The sequence below is a fragment of the Phyllostomus discolor genome, chromosome 5 (assembly GCF_004126475.2).
Source record: "Phyllostomus discolor isolate MPI-MPIP mPhyDis1 chromosome 5, mPhyDis1.pri.v3, whole genome shotgun sequence".
NCBI classification, from domain to species: domain Eukaryota; kingdom Metazoa; phylum Chordata; class Mammalia; order Chiroptera; family Phyllostomidae; genus Phyllostomus; species Phyllostomus discolor.
Genome location: NC_040907.2, coordinates 167,249,726 through 167,272,003, shown reverse-complemented (window position 1 = coordinate 167,272,003; position 22,278 = coordinate 167,249,726). Strand labels below are relative to the sequence as shown.

The following is a 22,278-nucleotide window of genomic DNA, read 5'->3' as shown; positions in this document are numbered from 1 at the left end:
TGGAGCATTTACTTCTTGTGCGTTAGGGACCGAAATGCAAAGGTCAGGTAGACAGGCATGTGACTTTCTTGATTTCTGGAATTGTCTAGCTGCTGAAGAAGAGTCTTCTAAACTCCCAGCGTTTCTCGGCGTCTGTGTTTCTGAACGTCTCTTGGCCGCTGGACGCACCGTCTCTTGTCGTTGCTGTGCCCAAATGCGCACCTTGCTTTGCCCTGCCAGGTGAGCGCACCTCCCACAGCGGGTCTCTGGAGCCGTTTCCATGGCGGACAAACCGGGTCGCTCGATGTGAAAGGCCCTTTTCATTTCTTTCCTTGGATCCCCCTGGAAACTTGGCCACCCTAGATTAGTGATTTGGGGGGTTGTTTGTGTTTAAAGAGCGCATTCTTCTACTGGGCAGCAGCGATTCAGGCTGACAGGCCAGGCTGGTTTCGCTTTTCTCCCTTTTCACTAGCAAAAGGGAACATTATTCTCAGTAAATAAAGAGGAGGGGGTAGCACCATTCCCTTTGTTCATGTTTAGATTTTTAAAAGTTACTAAGTTTAAAGTCCACAAGCAATCTACAAACTACACCCTTGTTTGAAAATGTGTTTTGAATTTTAAACTCGTGTGTAAACCAAGCATTTCATCCGCTGAGTCTTAATCAGGCCAGCATTCTTCGTGTTCTTTAGGGTTCGTCTTACAGGGCAGAAGCTAGAGTTTAACCCCCTTGCCCCTGGGAAAAACCTGTTTATGATTTTCCAAAATTCTTCTGTTTCCCAGGTTAACTTTATTCAAAACCTATTGGTACCCATAGCAATGCCCTGCGGTTGATTGGCCACAAGATACCAGGACTGAACTGGAACGGGTGGTGGTTGCCGTTGCAGTGTTTATAAGCTGTTGGCCCCTGGGACCCCACACAGGACTCCAGGCCCACGGCACCAGGCTGGTCCCGGCACCCTCGAAAGCTGGGAACGGCGTGCACCTGCACGATTGCAATCCAACCGCATGCTTAGTGCCAGTTATTATGGCTGGGACTGTTAACTCCAAATGAAACTTTGTGGCAGGTACAGCTTCATTGGAGAAAAGTGACAAATCAATTAAAGTAATTGAAGCAAACACTTCTATGGAGCTTTCCACAGGCCAAGCTCTCCTCTTCTGTGAGGATTAATTCACTTGATCATCACAAGAACTCTAAGAAGGAGGTGTTAGTATTATCCCTGCTAGGGTCTGTCTGAATGTTTGTGTTCCCCCCTCCCCAAATTCATGTCTGGAAACCTTACTCCTCTTCCCCCCCCCCCCAAGGTGATGGTTTAGGAGGTGGCGCCTGCGGGAAGCGCTCAAGTCCTGAGAATGGAGCCCTCACAAATGGGATCAGTGCCCACAGTAAACGAGGCTCTGGAGAGGCCCCTGAGGCCTCCCACCAGGTAAGCGTGAAGTTACCTGCCGTGAAACAGGAAGAGGGCTTCCACCTGAACAGGACCGTGCTGGTGCCTCGACCTTAGTTAGACACTGGCCTCCAGAACTGAGGGAAGTAAATTTCTGTTGATTATGCGCTATCTCGCCTGTGCTATTATTGCGTTTCGGCAACCCGAGCAGACTAAGTCCCCGTTTCACAGACAAGAAGCAGAGGTTCACAAGGCTCAGGTACCTTACCCAAGGACACACGGTTGGAAGTGTCCGAGCCTGGATATGAGCCCAGGTGGGCCTGCTGCAGAAGAACACGTGGCTTCCGAGGTCTCTGCAACATGGTGGCCCCCTGCCCAAGGCCAGACTTCACCCAAGCAACCGCGTCTCCCAGTGAAGCTCAGGAGCTTGTTTGGCGTCTTAAGTCACCCTGCAGAGGTGGCCCGTGAGACATGCAGTTGGCCCTAGGACATGGAAATGGTAAAACGTGCAGCTAGCGTCCCTGGATTTTGCTCACTAAAGGCAGGAATCCCGAGTCTGCTGTAAGTGGCTTATTGGTAGGCCCTGAACTTCTAAAGAGAGTTTCCTTTCCAGACGTTGTTTTCTGAACTGGTTGGGAGGTTGTTTGTAGGAGAGTAAGTTATTTGATGAGGAGGCCACAGGGAGACTTTTCTTAGGTTTTCAATGAAATCCTTCCATCATGCAGACTTCCGGTCAAGAGGGAGGCATAGGTAAACACAGTTTGCCTCTTTGAACAGCTACAGAAAGCATTACAACCAAGCTCCAAAACAAACAACACCCAGAACTGTCAGAAAATCGAGCTGTAAGGAAGTCTGACAACCAAGGATTTCAAGAAGCCACATTCACCCAGGCCGGTAGGAGGGGTGGAGACGCGGAGGTGGGTGGGGAGGTGAGGAGACGCAATGTGGCGCGGAGAGGAGGCAGGTCAGGTGGTCCCACATTCAACTGTGGTGGATGAAAATCAGGAGGGGCACCTCAAGAGTGAAGGACCCCAGCCCCAGGCCAGACCACACAGCCCAGGGTTCTAGCGCCAGGAAGATAAATCCCCATAACTTCTGGCCGTAAAAATGAGTGGGGGTTGGGCTGTCAGAAGCAACGGCTGGATTTTCAGGAGACACTGCTGAAACGGCCTGCATGGACTTCCAACTTACACAGACCCACCTGCTTTGGGATTCAGTGCCAGGGCAACAGCTAGAAGGGCGCCAGCCACATACAGAGAGTAAGTGCAGTGGTTGGAAAGAGAGCGAGTGCTGGGCAAACCTCCAGCAGCCAGGCAGTGGCACTGTCCCCTCTCTGAGACCTCCCACACACAGCCACAAAGCGGTGAAGTGGGTTGCCCTGCCCTGACAAATACATAAGGCTCCACTCCACACAATCTAGAGGCGCATTTTCTGCAATGGCGTGCTACTAAGACAGGGAGTCAAAGCAGCTCTACCTAATACGTGGAAAGAAACACAGGGAGGCTGCCCAAATGAGGAGACACAGAAATATGGCCCAAATGAAAGAATGGAACAAAACTCCAGAAAAAAAAAAGCTAAACGAAACAGAGATAATCAACCTAACAGATGCAGAGTTCAAAACACTACTGATTGGGATGCTCAGAGAACTCACAGAGTACGGCAACAGCATAAAACAGACCCAGGAGGAAATGAAGGTTACACTGAGTGAAATAAAAATCTACACCAAATCAACAATGGAGGGGATGTCGCCGAGATTCAAATCAATGATTTGGAACATAAGGAAGAAATAAGCACTCAACTAGAAAAGCAAGAAGGAAAAAGAATTAAAAAAAAAAAAACAGAGATAGTATAAGGATCCTCTGGGACATCTCCAAACATGCCAACATCTGAGTCACAGGGATGCCAGAAGGAGAAGAGGAAGAGCAAGAAACTGAATACTTGTTTGAAAAAATAATGAAGGGAAACTTCCCTATTTTGGTGAAGGAAATAGACATAGAAGCCAAGGAAGTAAAAAGAGTCCCAAATGAGTTGGACCCAAAGAGGACCACACCAAGGCACGTCATAATTAAAATGCTACAAGTTAAAGAGAGAATCTTCAAAACTGCAACAGAAAAGCAGAGAGTTACCTACAAAGGAGTTCCCATTGGACTGTCAGCTGATTTCTCAAAAGAAACTTCACAGGCAAGAAGGGACTGGCAAGAAGTATTCAAAGTGGTGAAAAGCAAGGACCTACATCCAAGCTGACTCTATCCAGCAAAGCTATCATTTAGAATGGAAGGGCAGATAAAGTGCTTCCCAGACAAGGTAAAGCTGAAAAAATTCGTCATCAGCAAGCCATTATTACATGAAATATTAAAGGGACTTATCTAAGAAAAAGAAGATCAAAACTATGAACATTAAAATGACAACAAACTCACAACTATCAACAATTGAATCTAAAAAACAAACAAAGCAAACAGCCAGAATAGGGAGAGAATCATAAGTATGGAGATCATTTGGAGGGCTATCAGTTGGGAAGGGGAAGGGGGAAAAGGTGCAGGGATTAAGAAGCAGAACTGGTAGGTACAGCAGAGACCTCCCCCTGGATGTTAAGAATAGTCTAGAAAATGGAGAAGCCAAAGAACTTACATGTATGGCCCCATGGTCGTGAACTAAGGGGGGGATTGCTGGAGGGAATGGGGGTACTGGGTGAAGAGGGGCAAAGGGGGAAAAATGGGGACAACTGTAATAACATAATCAATAGAATGTATTTTAAAAAATAAATCATTTTGCCCTGGCTGGCGCAGCTCAGTGGATTGAGCACAGGCTGTGAACCAAAGCATCACAAGTTCGATTCCCAGTCAGGGCACATGCCTGGGTTGCAGGCCACGGCCCCCAGCAACCGCACATTGATGTTTCTCTCTCTCTCTCTCTCTCTCTCTATCCCTCCCTTCCCTCTCTAAAAATAAATAAATAAAATCTTAAAAAAAAAGAAAGTGCCTTTTGAATAATCTTTAAAAAATAAATAAATAAATCACTTCTTTTTGCGAGTGTGCCATCTTGCTGCTGAATAAAGCTGTGTTTCATTTAGCTGCCTGGGGAGTGATAGTTGCAGGGATTGCTATGAAAGGCGACTGTGAAGGAGCAGTCATTAGTTCCCCATAGGAATGGGGGGATCTTTGTTGTAGAGACGACAGCGTACCTCAGATCACACCCAGCCCCTTTGAACCTCGACCTGAAGGGGAAGGATGGCCCGGCTCCCCTTCCAGGTTGCTTTTGGGCTGAGCTCTCATTCCCACCAATCTCCAGAGAGCCCAAATCCTTCACTGAGCCTGCCAGCCCCATCATGGCGTCGCCCCAGACAACCTTGCCAGCTTTCCTCCCGTGCACCCTGTCCTCCAGTCTCACCACAGCGTGTCCCCTCCCCCCAAAATAGCTAGCGTGGGTTCCCTCCTGCTGGAAATGCCATCATCTCTTCTCTTCATCCAGCTCCTCCCCATCGCATCCTTCAAGACCCTGGTAGGAGTCTCCATAAGGAGTCTTGCCCATCTGCCCAGGTACTTCTAGTCTAGACTTACCATAAATACATCACAGTTATTTGGTTTTGGGTGTCTTTCTCTCTAGACAGAGAGGCCAGGGGTCGGCTTGTTTGCTTTCATTTTTCTTCATTCTGTCCACCTGTGGCCCTCAGTCCAGCACATACCTGGTCAGCGGCATCTCTCCTGGGTGGGCTATGCTCCTTGAGTTCTGTCCCACCCACTATCTCACCTTAGCAAGGCTGTCCTGACCACAGCCCTGTGCTGGGCTGTCCATGTTTGGGACCATGTGAACCTTGCCTCCCCCAAAAGTCTGAGCTAGGAGTGAATCCCAAGAAGCCAACCTGTAGGCCTGTGATGTGACCTGTGATGGGTGACCTGGGAGAAAAGATGAACTGAGCCATCGGGCTCTGCTTGGGGGAATGTAAGGTAAGAAACGTGGAAAGAAGTGGCAGGAGAAGACAGGAGGGGTGTGGCTGAGTCGCGTGAAGGGGAGTCGCAAGCAGGGGTGAAGATTTAGGAACACCTGCCACTAAAGCACCCAGAGCTGCCTGGGCTCCGGGACACCCTCTGGGAGGCCTGGCTGGGCTGTAACCACTGTTATTGACTTCTGAGTCCCCATTCGCCTTTGTGGTAGCCAGCCTGCAAGACCCTCGGTCATTGCCTCCAGGCACTCGCTCTGTGTGGGCGATGTGGGTACTCACCCTCCCACACTGAATGGGGCTGACTCCTGTGACTAATAGGATTTGCAGAGGAGATGGTTCAGGACTTCCAAGATACGGCATAAAAGATACTGCAGATTCTGCTCCATCTCTTGAATGGCTCTTGCAGTGGGGAGCCATCTCCATGCCATGGGGACACTCAAGCAGCCTTGTGGAGAGGCCCACATGGGGAGGAGCTGAGCCTTCCCACTGAGGACCAGCAACGACGAGTGAATGAATCACCTAGGGTGTGTGAGGCTCTTCCTGCCCTGGTCAAGCCTTCGGATGACTGCAGCCCTGGCTGACACCTTGACTGCGTGAGACACTGAGCTGAAACTGCCCAGCTAAGCTGCTCCCAAATTCCTGACCTGCAGAACCTGTGCAGGCTAATAAATGTTTGCTACTGTTTTAAGCCACTAAATGTTGGGGAAATACATTATGCAGCAATGGATAACTAACACACCTTTTTGTTTCTTTACAATAAGAACTCCTTGCCCTGGCTGGCGTAGCTCAGTGGATTGAGTGCAGGCCTGCAAACCAAAGGGTGGCTGGTTCGATTCCCAGACTAGGGAACATGCCTGGGTTATGGGCCACGTCCCTGGTGGGGGTGGGGGGTCATGGGAGGCAACCACACATTGATGTTTCTGTCCCTCTCTTTCTCCCTACCTCCCCCTGTCTAAAAATAGATAAATAAAATCTTTTTTTAAAAGAATTTGTTGTGTTGGCTTATGTGAAAACACTTGCTATTCACACACTGCTACCTCATGTGGTTGGTGGTTGCCATCCACAGGCTGGGGGCAGTTTATGTCCTGGGTTTGTATCCCTTGGACTGGAAGCACGGGGGAGCAGACACCTCTCTCCCTCCCCCCTTCTCTCTCTGCAAAACGTGTAGCACATGGTGGACGTTGGATGTGGTACAGTTTTTTTTTCAAAGATTTTACTTATTTATTTTTAGAAAGGGAAGGGAGGGAGAAAGAGAGAGAGAGAGAAACATCAATGTGTGGTTGCTGGGGGCTGTAGCCTGCAACCCAGGCATGTGCCCTGACTGAGAATCGAACCTGCGATGCTTTGGTTCACAGCCTGCACTCAATCCACTGAGCTACGCCAGCCAGGGCTTGGATGTGGTACAGTTTTCAAAGGGCTTTCCCTGCGCATCTCCTGTGATCCCCTTAGCACCGGACACATGTGTCTATACCTCACAGGTACATACAGCCGTAGATGAACTCTCCTTGGACAATGTCTGCATTCACACACGGGTGGGCGCTTTTCACACTTCTTTCGTGTACACACAGGGTCAACAGGTTTCCTTACTCAACCAGCACTTACTGACTCCCTACCATGTCTAGGGAGCTGGAAGACGTATAGAAACAAAGGAGACACTAATCTCTCCGTTCAGGAGTTTATAATGTAGTAGGAGCGTTAAAACGTGCCCGTGACCAACTGCAATACCGTGCAGAAACTTCTAAAGCTCTGACAACCGGAACTGAGCACTGGCCTAGCCCTGAATGCTGTACTGAAAGCATCAGAGGGATACGATTCCTTCTAGAATGTGACATCCACGAGGGCAGGGCTTTGCCCTTCACTCTGACACCGGGAACGGTACTTGGCACACAGGGAGTAGTTACTGAGTGCGTCTCACCGGATCCTCACAGCCTTACGAAAAAATCGGAGTGGCACGGGAGTTAGCACGTGGGCTCTAGAGTCAGTCTCCAGGGTGTGGGTGGGTCCTGGCTCTGTTACTTGTAGGGAAGTGATCTCGGAGAAGGCACTGACCCTCTCTGTGGCTTGGTTGCCTGACATGAAAAGCGAGCATGATAACAGGACCTACTTACAGCACTTAGTGACAGTGGTACGTGTCAGAGAGAGGGTCGGTGCTCCCAGCGTTCCCTGGGGACCGCCCGAGACAACCCAGGTGCAGTGCCGGGGACAGAACCCGGGACAGAGCCTGGTGCGTGACGACGAGCACTGAAAGGTCAACCCTCATTACCGCTGCCACATGACCCCCCCCCCCCAAGAGAAGGAAATGGAGGCTCGGAGACGTTCAGCAAGCCGCACGCATCCACGTGCTTAACTGTATCGAGCAAATGTTTCCCCACACGGCGGTGCAGGAAGGCGGACCTAGGTCCCTGTCCGTAAAGATAAGGAAGCGGTCGTTTGCAACAGAAGACGATGATCAAATTAGTGGAGCAGCTCCCCTGAAAGCAGTCTGCTCTAAACCAAGGGCAGCTGGACTGTGGCCAGAGCTGCTCTCACGACTTCCTCTCTGGGGGGGCGGGGAGGGGGTGTTCCTGGCAGAGCAGCCCGCCAGCGCCAGCGTGGTGGGGGGGGGGGGAGGAAGGGGCTCCCCGTTGGAACAACCGTTCTGGGCTTGGAACAACCGTTCTGGGCGACTCACCGGGCAGTTCATAGCACCGTGTAGCTCCACCGGGGAGAGCACGATTGCTAGTCACGCTGTCTGCTGATGTAAACTCTATTTGGATACAATAATGTTTTTAAATAACCTCGAATACAGTGATCACCCCGAGGATGAGGCTGGGTGAATGACTAGAGAAATGTCATTCAGATAGTTCATTAGCTAATTACAGAGCTCTGCGAACAGCCTCCGCGGGGCCGGGGCTGCTGCTGCGGGAACGGATGAGTCACGGAGCCCAGCTCAGGGGCCGGCCGGCGCTCCTTCCTGGCGCCAGCGTCGGGAGTTGGCTGTCCTGATGGACAGAGGGGAGCGCTCCCCCGCCTTGCCGTCTCCCTAGCGTTGGTGGGAAGGTGCTAACCCATGCCAGGGCCATTCACAGGGCTTCAAAGCGCTCGAGTCCCCTCCCTGGTTGCTCACCGCACTTGTGACCAAAGGCAGCTGGTCTCTCGTTTAGCTAATGAATCTGTTGCTTTTGCTGTCTTTTTTGGCACTGCGTGGAAGAACGTTTACTAGGGGCAAAGGGCACTTCTGCCCTACTGCCGGGAGAACCCTTGGCCCCAGGAACTTGAATTCTCAGTGCACAGGACAGGGCGGCCGCCCCGAGGCAGGGCTGGCTGCATTGCCCCCGAGTTCCAGAATCTGTTGAAAGTTGTGGAAGCGTTTGCAAAGCCGTGGGAGGCCTGCCCCCTTGGACCACTGGCCCTTGTAGCCTTGTGTTTTTTTTTTCCCTCGGCTGTAAATGCGGGTAATTTTAATGCCCACCTTTAAGGCTTCCTGGATCAAAGGACTGGAGGAAGGTTAAGTTTCCAGCGTACAGCTCGGCAAGAAGGAAGGGCTTGGGCAGCGTGAGCGCTTGTCCTGCTCGCTGCCGTTTGACCACACACACAGGTCTCACTCACGTCCTCAGAAGGGAATGGTTCTGCTCCCCCATCCCCTCCCCCTCTGGGAAGCTCTTCCTGTCGCTATTCGGGTCCTGTCCACATTTGGCCCTCCTTGTGAGGCCACGAGAGACTGACCATGCACAAATTCTTTTCCTGAAGTTTTTATTTTTATTTTTATTTTTATTTTTAGACAGAGGGGAAGGGGGAAGGGAGGGAGAAAGAGAATACGGAAACATCAATGTGTGGTTGCTTCTCATGTGGCCCCCACTGGGGACCTGGCCCACAACCCAGGCATGTGCCCTGACTGGGAATTGAAGTGATAACCCTTTGGTTCACAGGTGGGCACTCAATCCACTGAGCTACACCAGCCAGGGATTTTTCCTGAAGTTTTAGAGTCAATGGCAATTGCACCTTGTCTCCTGAACAGCAAAGTGCCCTGCCCCAACAATTCCAGGTTAAAATTGGCAGACCCTTTTACCCCCCGACCATTGTTCTGAAAAAAAAAAAAAATCTTTAAGAGAAATACAATCAAGTCTAGCTGCCTATATTACCCCATTTTTCTGTTTTCTTCCAAAGTGAAGGCCATTTTGGGGGCCAGAGACAGGATTAACATTTCTTAGCCTGGCAAACACACTCATCTGGGAGCATCAGGGCTCCCACCATTTCCCGTCATTACTGGAAGGATCCAGGCCACAAGCTCAGAAATTAGATTCCAGAAGTAATCTTTCCATCCCGGAAGCTCTTTGAACCACAGCTCAGCTACGTGGCACTCTCAGAAGCCCTGGCACCCATGTGACTGACTTTTCTGCACAAAGGGGACCTTGCTGTGACACGAAGGAGAGGCCACCTGGAGGCTGAGAACACCGCCACTGGGAAGAGCGACATCCCTGCCCTGAGCACCTGCAGGCGTGCCAGACATGAGGGGAGACTCTGGGCCATGCCAGGGGACGCAGCCATGGGTCCCGTCCTTAAACACGTGCAGTCCGGGGTGGGAGGCGTGTGTCCATGCAGCAGGCTGGTGCGAGGAAAGCTGTGTAACCCCCCGCTTGGGGTTGAGGATGTGATTGGTGTCGGAGCCGAACCTCCAGGATGAAGTGACAGTCAGGCGTGTGAAGAAAGGTGGGAAGGGCATCTCAGGCAGAAGCAAGCTGAGACCCAAGGCCTGAAACCATGTGTGTGTGTGTGTGTGTGTGTGTGCGAGCACACACATGCAACTCCAGGCAGCCCCCGGTATTCAAGTGCAGGACGGGATTAGCTGGGTACACGTTTGCCCGTCACCATCATTTTTAGCACGAGGAAGTTCTCTAGGAACCGTCCCAGGGGCCAGTCTTCAAGACACCAGAGTTCTAGGGCACGCGATGCAGGCCGTGAGGAGCCCTCCCAAGACGCGCCCAGGCCAAGCATTCCCATCTTCCAGCTCCACCTTAGAGTGCAATGGGCCTGCGTGTCCGAATTGGGGTCCAACGGGTGGCAGATTGGTCCGAGGCACCAGAGCCCGGGGGAGAGGGGGAAAGTTCCAGACACCGCAATCAGTACAGAAAGGTCTGGGCTGTCGGCCACAGGAACAAGGACCAGGGCAGTTTCAGAGGTCCCTGAGCAGGTGGCTGTAGGGCGATCAATAGCAGGTTCCACTTTGCTGAACATTTGGAGCACGCAGAGCCTGACTCATGGGGCAGGAGCCTTGAACTTTTGGTGTATTTGAGGATGCTGCACCATTTGGGTGAAGGGTGCTCCTTGAGGGAGGGCTGACCATACGACACCTGCGACACCTGGCCGCTATCAGATCACCATGGGAACCCTCGTGCGGGAGTTCACAGGAGCAGACAGGCCTGAGTTCAAATCCTAACCTTGCAGTTTGCTGTGGGGCTTAAATTACTGAATCTCACAGAGTGCCAGCTCTTTGCTGGTGACATGGGGATAACGTTGCTTACGGGCTATTGTGCGTGTCGAACGAAGTATTAGCGTGAGGTCTGGCATCAAAGCGAGCGTTGAATAATAATGGTTTCATTCAGGAGCCCTGGGTGAAGGGCTGCAGTCAGTCGCTCATCTCAAATTGTTCAGGCTTCCTGGGGTGAGTGCTGCCCTTCAGTTGAAAGGCCTCCTTTGCCCTGGCTGGCGTAGCTCAGTGGATTGAGTGCGGGCTGCGAACCAGGCATCGCAGGTTCGATTCCCAGTCAGGGCACATGCCTGGGTTGCAGGCCACGGCCCCCAGCAACCACACATTGATGTTTCTCTCTCTCTCTCTCTCCCTTCCCTTTCTCTAAATAAATAAAATCTTTAAAAAGAAAAGGCCTCCTTTAATGTCGCCATGGCGGGCCGTGGGGTCAGCTTGCATGCTTAGGAAACCGAAGTTGGTTGTTCCGAAGGGCCTCCAGCCACTTTTCCTCCTCCGTCCTGAGCTCCTGTCTCTGCTGGACTCCATCCAGGACTCCAGCAGCTTCTGACGGCCTCCTCCCCACAAGGCTGCTGGAAACAGGGCACCTGGCTGGAAGTGACGCAACCAGGGTTTGCGTTCACTGGTTGACACTGAGCATCTCCACTGTCCCTCCCGGTTTCAAAATCAAAGAGGGGGTGATTTTAAATTATTAACGAGTTTGGTTTTTTTAAATGATGAAAGTAATGCAGATCTGAGTTTTAAAAGAACACCTCAAATCATACAGGACACTGAGGCTGAGTTACTTTATTTCTCTGGGCTTCAGCTTCCTCAGGTGTAAATGAGAGCTAAGAGTAATACCTTCCTCCAAGGGGGATATGGAGATTTAAATGAAGGCGTTTGAAAAATGCTCGGTGCCGCTGTGCCTGCAGAGAGCAAGCCCCTGACAGGCTGGTGAATATCATCACAGCCGTGCTCCTTCTGGAGGTGACAGAGGGTCTTTTTCCAGGAGGATGCCAGAAGAAATACACATGCATACACATGCACACGGAGGGATGTTCTACTCAACGCTCTGCGACTTGCTGCTTTCAGTTGACAGTAACCTTGGACGCTTCCACATCAGTGCATATCGATTGCCCACGTGCTTTTTAAATAATGGGGCAGGCTTTCTTTCATTGAGTGGTTTACCACAATTGTGTGACCAAAGGCGAGCGTTTAAAATATATCACTACAGCCTTGGCTGGCTTGGCTCAGTGGATTGAGCGCGGGCTGTGAACCAAAGTGTCACAGGTTCGATTCCCAGTCAGGGCACATGCCTGGGTTGCAGGCCACAGCCCCCAGCAACCGCACATTGATGTTTCTCTCTCTCTCTTTCTCCCTCCCTTCCCTCTCTAAAAATAAATAAATAAAATCTTTAAAAAAAGAAAAGAGCACTTGGACCAGATTGGACACACATACCTACTGAGGTCAGTTAAAAACAGAGTATATTACTGTATTTATTTCAGATTAATTTGGAATAGAACAGAATGTTAAAGAAGGTGTAATAGTCATTTGTCAGAGCTTTTAACTACAATATAAACAGACCAGTGGTTTTACTATTATTTTTCTATTTGGCTTCCTGGCACCTTGAATTCAATCAGTGCCCCGCTGTTCAGAGGTATTTTGAAGTGTGTGAGTCTTAATTGAAACGGTTGTGCCTGAAACCGGAGTTAATACCACGAGCAACAGGGAGTCCAATTCATGGAAGTGAATCGTTGCTAGCTGTGCCTTTCAACTACTTTTGGCTCCTGGGGTCAACTGCAATTCTGATGGCGGCTGGGCGGTTGGGAGTCGGATGGGGCCAGAGCTGCAGCTCCAGCGATTCTGCTGAGCTTTGGGTTCACTTGGAATGTGACAAAGGAGACTTCTCTCTACAACAATAGAAGCCAGAGAAGAGTGGACAATATCTTCAAAATGCTGAGAGAAAGTAAACAGAAGCATGGAGGTGAAATATGAGAACAAGCGTTTTGGTTGCCTTATGACTCTTACCTGAGGATAAAAGGATCGTACTTCAAATGAAATACAGGGAGCAGAAGGGCAAGAATCACCAACAGATGCTAAAACCATTGGTAACGATGGTAGGGAAAGGATATTTACATGGACTCACATTATTATCTCACAGATGGTGTATTAAGGACAAAAGGTAAAAGGTATCTTTCCAGAGGAGACACCTGGTGGACATCATCGTCACCAAGAGACCCAAGTTAACATGACTAGTCATGGGACACACCAACACCAGGTCGCTTCTGATGGGGTGTACTGAGGACAGAGCATCACCTATACATAGTATTGTGACCAAAAATATTTAGCCTGAGTGTAGTTTGAGGACACAGTAAGACAAATTCAAGCTGATGGCCTGAACTTTCAAAAAGTGTCAATGTACTGGAATGGCCAAAAAGTTCATCTGGTTTTTTTTTCTATAAGATGGCTCTAGGAGCACTTAGTTGTCTTTAACTTCATTCGAAACAATTTCGTTAGATTGTATTGTGACAGCTGTCATATCAGTGTACATTTTTTAAAAAGTATCAAAATTATACATTTTTGTGTAGCTCTTTTAATATCAAAGATGGAAGAAAATATGCAACATTTTTGGCACGTTATGCTTTATTATCTCAAGAAAGGTAAAAATGTAACTGAAACGCAAAAAAAAGATTTGTGCAGTGTATGGAGAAGGTGCTGCGACTGACTGAACATGTCAAAAGTGGTTTGCAAAGTTTCATGCTGGAGATTTCTTGCTGGACAATGCTCCATGGATGGGTAGACCAGGTGAAGTTGACAGCGATCAAATTGAGACATTAATGGAGGACAGTCAACATTGTACCATGTGGGAGACAGCCGACATACTCAAAATGTCCAAATCAATCAAGTTACTGGTGCAAATGAAAAATGTGTCTTTTATTTTAACAGAAAAAAACCATCTGGGGTTCTTGGCCAACCCAATAATTAAAGAACAAATACAATTATGACACACCAGTATCTGAGACAGGGGAGTAGAAGCAAAGACAGCCTAAAGTTACCTCTGCAGGGAGACTGGAGGAGGATCCTGATATAGATGGAAACCCGGGGTGCGTAATATATTAATTCTTAGGTCGGGTGGTAGGTTCCTAAGCATTCACTGTGTTATTCTCGATCATATCATATGTAGTCTTCAGTGTGGGTTACATATTACATCATGTTTTAAAATAGCATTTTGGTTGGGGAACGTCAGGAATACCCAGGTTCTGCCTTTGGCCTATCCCTTCTACCTGGACCTAGCTCCAAGGCAGGTACACGTACAAAGGAGGCAATGGTGACAAGGGCCAGGGAGTCCCAGGGATCAGTGACCCCTGTCTCCAGACCCTCATGCAGGGAGCAGAGGGGAGCTGGGCTGGACAGGTGCCGCCCCTTGTTCCGGTGTTGGTGGAACTATGAGACCTGTGTACAGCTTCTGAGGTCCAGGATTTGCTATCACACTTGACGGGAGGTGAAGTCAGGATGTACCCAGCGGACAAGACGGAGGGAGCTCCCAGAGCCAAGTGCAAGGTTGGTGCAGGCTGAAGGGGGAAGGAGGAGGTAGAGGCAGGGCCGTCAGGTATTCAAGGGGCAGGCCGGCCCTTTCTCACTCCTCTTACCACTGTACCGGAGAGGACTTAGGAAAGACAGCCACACCGTACCCCCGCGGTCCCTTTTACTCAGTGACTGTCCACTGGCAAAAGTGGTCCCCTCCGGAGAAAGTCCTGCTGACGTGAGGGCGGAATCAGGCTTGCGTGGCAGGAGAGCAGGAGGGGACCCTGGGTTCCTTCTCCTGGGCACTGTGCTCCAAACGGGGCAAGCCCAGTTTAATAGCATTTAAATTAACGCAATTTCTGGGGCTTGATGAATGTGACATTGCTTCCTTTCTTTCCCTTCCGCTCAAGGAGCCTACCGGCTCTAAGACCAAGGGCCTGCTCAGTCCTTTTTGATCACCTATTCCCTGTGGGGCGAGAGCAGCTGGGTCCTCAGGGACAGAGCTCCCCCTGCTGGCTCACCAGCTGGAGCCTTCGGGATGTTAAACAGAACCCTTCCCGGGGGTGACATCTTCAAATTATTGTCCTCATCAAAATCTACAACAAGGTGTTTATTAGAGAGCACAGTGATGTATTGTTGTAGATTGGTAACGTTAATATGAAGTATAGAAAGGGTTCTGGAGTTAGCCTGGGGCCCTTATTAGCAGCGACCTTTGGAAAATGGGTCTCTGTGAGCCTCAGTCTTCCCGCCTGTCAAATGGGTATAATGATGCTGTATTAGTCAGGGGCCACTGAGGCAAACAGGAATTACACTAGTTAGACATGTACTAGAGGATCGGACAAACCAAATGGGTAGCCACCATCCCTTTGGTGGAAGGGAGGGGTTGGGATGATCGGAGCTGTTTCGGTCATCTGTGACTACAACTCACCCCAAAGCATAGAGGTTTGACGATCTCTGGGTTGGCCAAGCAGGTCATCTGCTAAGCTCACCCAGGCTCGTCCGTCCCTCGTGGGATGGTGGCACAACTGTCCTAGAGGACAAGTCCCAGTGCACAAGTGCTCCCCCGGCCTCTGCCTGCCTCTTTGCTGGCGTCCCTTTGGCCAGAGGAGGCCACCCGCTCGGCCGGAGTCACGGCGGAGGCGAAGGTGAGGGCATGGACTTCAGGAAGACTGACTGACTCCTCAAGGGTCACTGGTGTGACAATCAACCACGAGAACCTGCCAGTTCAGGGGACGGGGCTGCCAGCTGCTGGGAGCTTGCAGGAGGCGTCTCGGGGAGCTCAGGCTTCTGAAGAGTGGGTGCACCTGGCTGTGCAGGGAAGGTGCAAAGAGGTCGGAAACCAGAACCATTTGCTGCTCCAAGGAGTCAGCAAACAAGCGGGAAGGAAGAAATCCCATCTCCCCTCCTCCATCTTCCAAGTCCCCCCCACCCAGGGGCCCCTTATTGGGCAGCTGACCAAGAAGAAATGCAGCTTGCAGACCCCTAGTCCTGGCCCGACAGAGCAAAACGGTGGGAACAGAAACCACCTCACTGCCTGGCAGGTGTGTAAAAGACCAGCGCCGTTTGCACAGTGCCCAGCACAGACGAAATGCACAATAAGGGGTAACTTCTCGTTATCACTCACTCTTATTTTTAAGTGTAACTGCACTGAACGCTCACTATAGTGGGCGCCACGTGGTGGGGTAAAATTTAGAGATAACTAAGATGTTATTCTACCCCTACATTTCCTCCCTGCCCTTGGCCCTCACCCATCGAGGGAGTGCCGGAGGCTAGCCCTGCCTGTCCTAGAAGCCGCGGGGCCCGAAGTGGACTTTGCAAACACTGACGAAGACGGTGGTCTGGACAGCACCCAGTTCAACGGCACGAGCTGCGCTTCCTGAGCGAGAGAGCGTGTCCTCCTGAGGTCTCAGAGACCAAGGGCCCGGAGGGCTCACAGCACGGAGCTCACACCAGAGGGGCGGAGCGGCGAGGAGGGGAGGAGGCCCTGGGAACGGTGTGCTTTCTGCCCCACAGGAGGCAGTAGTGACCAACTAGCGGGAGAAAAAGAAATCAGAGGGCTTACCTGGATCGCACACTCTGGGCCTCTCCGGGAGCTGCGAGCACACAAAGTGCTGTGGCCGTGATGAGAAAGGACAGGTCTGTGTATTGTCCCCAAGAGCCAGGAAGGCCTCGTGTCTGCACAGCAGGACACACACACACCGTTCCCCATGGAGTGTGGGAAAGAATGGAATCGAGGCGCTATTTACAGAAGCGTGGGCGGGGCTCACGAACGGGGAAGTGAAGAGGAGTGGGCACGACCCTGGTACTGGCGCTGGCTGGGAGTTTTTAGCTGCCACTCTTAGGCCGGAGGGAGCGAGAGAAGGGACCAATGACTGGCACCTGGTGAGTGGTGCGTGGCGGGCTGCCGGGCAGGAGCTCTAACAGGAGCTCCAGTCTGCAGCCAGCCCACGGCAGCCACGCAGCCCACGGGGAGTTGGGGGGACACGATCCTCCTTCTCTCCCTTCCTTCCTCCGGGGACCAGGGTTGCCAAATCAGACGGTAAATACTTATGCTAAAAAAAATTGTTTACGTGAAATTCAAACGTTAACTGGGCGTTCTGTATTTTACCTGGCAAACGCAGCCAGCATTCCCCATTGGCTGACTCCGGAGAGAAGCCAGCGCACAGGGCAGTTGACTGACGCAGCCGCAAGGGGCCCTCGGCTTTTATCCTGCAGGGCCCAGGGGTGTCCGACCCGCGGCCCGCGGGCCCCGTGTGGCCTAGGGTGGCTATGAATGCAGCCCAACACACAACTGTAAATTTACTTAAAACCTTTTTTTTGCTCATCAGTGTTTGTTAGTGTCTGTGTATTTAATGTGCGGCCCCAGACAACTCTTCTTCCAGGGTGGCCCAGAGACACCACGAGGTTGGATGCCCCTGCTTAGGTTGGTCACGTTGCTTAGGCAATTGGGATTGTGGAAGATTTTCAGGAAAAAGACAAGTACTTTATTAAATAACAGTTTACTTAACATGTATAGCAACACTATTCATAATAACATGAAATGCACACTGATGAAAGAATGAATAAACTGCAATGGTCACATAATGGGATATTGTACAGCAGTAAAAATCAATTACAGCCACAGGCAACAACATGGGATGTTTTGTTGTTTTATCAGTCTTCATTTATTGGTGGGTTTTTAAATACAAATTTCTTAAATAATATTTAAATTTTAAAAATCAAAGCATGTTTAACTTATGTGGGTCAAATTACTTACTATACTGCAGAATTATTCTCCATCTCTATGTGTCATTAACATATTTAAGGAGGCATTTTTGTGTTGCCACACAATTTCTTCTCAATGGGATAATCTTTGTACAACAGCCTCCTATTCATTTTTACAATGTTTTTATGAAGGCATAATTTGCATACAGTCATGTAACTCACAAAATCGAACCACAAAACAGCTCTCAGCACACAAAAGGTCCCCGCACCACAGTCACCCCCTCCTTCGGCCCTCGGCCTCTGGCGACGCCGGCTCCATCTTCCGTCCCCCCGTCTGCCTTCCAGAGACGTGTGTGAACGGGGTCCAGCAGGAGGCGGCCTCCCGACCCTGGCTCCTTTCACGGACCATAATGCATTTGGGACTCACTCCCGGGGTGCAGGCCCATTTCATTCTTTTTCATTGCTAAGCGTTACTCCCTTGAACGGATGTCGGGCCCGTTGTTCATTCATTCAGAAGTTTAAGGACATTTGTGAAATGCATCTGTCAGAGTTCTCCAGAGAAACAGATCCAACAGGATATATATATACACACACACATGCATGCATATAGACATCTCTATACATCCAAATCATCTACCTCAATATCTGTCTACCAGGAAAGATAATTTGCAAGTACAAAACCAAACTCACTTTCCCTAAAACCTGTCGTCCTCCCTGTATTTCCCAACTCAGTGCAAGGCCCCACAGTCTGCGTGGGCAGCCCAGCCCCACCCCAGGAGTTGTCTCACTTCCCTTTCTCCCACCCTTCTTCCTCCGGTCACTTGTATCCTCAACTTTCCCCATTGCTACCAGCTAAACCCACTCACTCTGTCACCCTAACTCTTGACCAGACTGTTGAAATTATGTTACAGAGCTATCTTGAGCCTGAAATCTTTTGCTCCTGCAATAACCGATACAATTGTTTGAGTTATCCTGCTACAGTACACATCTGACATACCCCCCTGCTCAAAGCCTCTGAACACATGTGGAAGAGTAGAGCACCAAGAGGAGCCAGGACACTCTAAAGAGCAGGAAGGAGGAGACTAACTACCAGAATTCACTTCTTTTTTTAAGGACTCACTTACGAAGGCACGGTTTTGTACTTACAGGCATAGGAAATCCGCAGCTCGAAGAGAACCTTGGCCAGGCCCCTGGAGAACCCCAGAGCAGAAGCTGCCCCCAGAGGGGTCCCGTGCAGGCAGACATGTCTCTAACAGGAGACACGGGCTCCAGGACCCCTGCCACGTCCTGTCGCCGGCCGGGAGCGGCCCTGGGGGAGAACAGGGTCTCTGCGTGAATGCTGCAGTGGGCGTGAAGTTGGCTGCCCAGGGACCACTCTCCTGTGCGGGTTCTAAGAGGGAGGGCTGAGCAGGACGCCATTATGGTCACCAGCGTCACCTACCAGGGTTTAACATGGGCACGGCTTTGTTTCTGGGATCTGTATTCCACAACAGCCGGGGATCTCAGCAAACAAAGAGTTTAAAAAGAATGGCTCTCCATATTAAAAAATATGAAATTAGCCTGGCTGGTATGGAATAGAGAGCTCAGTGGATTGAGCGCTGGCCTGTGAACCAAAGGGTTGCTGGTTTGATTCCCAGTCAGGGCACATGCTTGGGTTGTGGGCCAGGTCTTCAGTAGGGGGCGCTCAAGAGGCAACTACACATTGATGTTTCTCTCCCTCTTTTTCCCTTCCTTGCTCTCCCTTAAAATAAATAAATAAATAAATAAAATCTTAAAAAAATATATATATATATATATATTTGGATCCTTAACTCTACATGTATATGAAATTTAACTCCAGGTAGATTAGTGACTTAAACTTCAAATACTAAGTTTTAAAACTTTTAGTAGACTCTATAGGTCAGTATCTCTTAGAGTCTGTAATTTAGCCCTTGAGGAAAGAAAATAGTTCTTAAAGACACACACACACACACACACACACACACACACTGGACTGAGTACTATGAAATTAAGAATTTTGATCATTAAAGGCATTTAAAAAGAGAGACAAGTTATAAATTGGGAGAAGGTAGTTTGCAATATATCCGAGAAAGTACTAGCATTAAAAATTCCTTCAAATCTACAAGAAAAGCACATATAACCTAATAGAAAAATAGGCAAAAGATATTCATAGGCTTTTTTTTTCAGAAGAGGAAACACACACAGATAATAAAATATGAAGAAATACTCAATCTTACTGATTGGGTAAATGCAAATGAAGACCACATTGAGCTAACACTTCGATTGATGAAAACTCTGGAAAAGCAAGGGTTGAAGAGGAAGTGGATCCTTTCAAAAGCCCTCCTACACAATGCTAATGAGAGTGCAGGTCCATGTCTGCTTTGGGAAAAAAAAGCTTGACATTATCTTTTAAAACCGAACCTTCACATAACTGGGACTGAACCATTCTGCTTTTGGGAACGGACCTGAGCGGGCCAAGGAAAGCTCTCACGCGTCTCTAACAGGAGACACGGGCAAGAACGTTCCCAGCAGCACTGGGAAGGCCGGGAAGCAACTCGGGCGCCCATCAGTGAGAAATCAAAGGGTGGTACGTTCACGCACTGTAATGCCATACAATAGCAAAGGTGAATGAAGTACATACATAAAGATGGCTGAATCTTACGCACATTATGTTACGTTAAAAAAAAAGTATCGAAAGGATACAAAGGCATGTTTTCCCTTTGCAACAGACTTTATTTTTTAGAGCAGTTTTAGGTTTATAGAAAGAGTGCAGGAGTTACAAAGTTCCAATATAACTCTTCCCACCAGCATAGTTTCCCCCTGTGTTAGTCTCACTTGTTGCAACTGATGAACCAATATTGTTACACTACTAATGAAAGTCCACAGTTTACATTAGGATTCACTTTGTGTTGTGTGCTTCTCCGGAATGTCACATCGTTGCAATCACACAGTGTGTGGCCTTTTAAGACTAGCTTCTTCCACTCAGCAATATGCATTTAAGAGTCCTCCATGTCTTTTTGTGGCTAGACAGTTCATTTCTTTTTATCACTGAGTAACATTCCACTGTCAGGAAGCACTAGTTTACCCATTCATTATGGAATCTTGGTCGCTCCCAATTTTTATGAATAAAGCTGCCGTAATCGTTCATGTGCATGTTTGCACGTGAACATAAGTTTTTAACTCACCTCGGCAAACATGATGGAGCTATGTTTAGCTGTGTAAGAAACTGCCTAGATAGCTTCCAAAGTGGCTGCACCATTTTGTGTCCCCACTGGCAATGAATGAATGCCTGTTTCTTTGCATCCACACCAGCATTTGGTGTCAGTGTTTTGGATTTTAGCCATTTTAACAGGTGTGTAGTGGGCGTATTCTTTTGATTACGTCAAAAACAATTCAGCCCTGGCTGAGTAGCTCAGCTGATTCAAATGCTGTCCTGATATGCCAAGGCTGAGGATTCAATTCCCAGTAAGGACACATACAAGAATCAACCAATTAATTAAAAAAGAAAAAAAAAAAAAGCAGTCCTGACTGGTGTAGCTCAGTGGGTTGGGCATCGTCCTGCAAATCAAAAAGTCACTGATTTGATTCCCAGTCAGAGCACATGCCTGGGTTGCAGGCCAGGTCCCCAGTGGGGTGTGTGCAAGAGGCAGTCATACATTGATGTTTCCCTCCCTCTTTCTGCTGCCCTTCCCCACTCTAAAAGTAATTATGTATTTTTTTAAGGAAAGAATGTAATTGCTGCCATTACACCTTTTTTCAGGGAGGAGGGTTCACGGCTATATTTTACATTGTTTAAAAGTATCTAACTTAATAAAGGTGGGTGTGGTCGGCTGACCAATGGCCCACCAAAGAGGTCCGCGCCCTGATCTCCAGGACCAGTAAAAATGTTCTGGTATAAGGGGCTTCGCTGATGTGATTACGGTTCTTGAGATGGGGACACTGTCTCGGCCCAGAGTGATCACAAAGGGTCCTCCCTTGCACACGGTGTAACACACAGACACTGACAACAGTGTGGCGACAGCCAGAGGGACGGGGTGGGGGCAGGGGGAGATGGGCAAAAGGGGTATAAATGGGGACAGACGGAGACTTGCTCCGGGCGATGGGCGCACACACACAGGGTGCGGATGACGTCCTGTTGAGTAGTACACTTGAAACCTTCAAGCTTTTGTGAGCTGGTGTCACCCCAATAAATCCAGTTTAGAAACACACACACACACACACAAAGTGTCCTTCCTTGTAAGTCGAAGAGGCAGGACTATCTGTCAGAAAGAGCTGGAGAGCCTGAAGCAGAGGTCGGAGAGGACAGATGCTGCTGCTTGTGAAGATGGAAGGAGCCAAACACCAAGGGATGCCGGCTGCCTCTAGAAGCCGGAAACTGGAAATGGCAAAGAACCCATCCTTCTCCAAACTTCAGAAGGAACCAGCCCTGCCATGACCTTGATTTCGGCCCAGGGAAACTGACTGCAGACTTCTGATCTCTAGAGCTGTAAGGTAACACACTCCTGTTGTAAGCCACTAAGTTGCTTGTAGCAGCAGCAGGAAACTGAAACGAACAGGAGTGGTGCAGGCATGGATCAATGACACATTGGATTATGGTAAGTACAGCTCTATACCTAGATCCAGTGAAACAAACAAACAAACAAACAAACAAAGCTCCTCACAGCCTGGAAAACAAAGCCCAAACTCACCAGCTCCACATAAACCCTTAACAAATGCCCGCCCTCTTCTCCAACTTAGCTCACGATCCCTAATCCATGCCTTCCCCCCACTGCTCCCTCTGAAAAATAAAAAAACAAACAAAC

The 22,278-nt window shown here is 49.4% G+C and overlaps 1 long non-coding RNA gene across 1 annotated transcript in view; it reads right to left on the bottom strand.

The window, feature by feature from the left end:
* Window positions 1-12,153: 12,153 nt before the first annotated feature.
* Window positions 12,154-22,278, bottom strand: part of LOC118500920 — an 11,368-nt gene continuing 1,243 nt past the window's right edge. The window contains exon 2 of the long non-coding RNA XR_004903504.1: window positions 12,154-12,657. This is a non-coding gene — a long non-coding RNA (uncharacterized LOC118500920). The remainder of the gene's footprint in view (window positions 12,658-22,278) is intronic.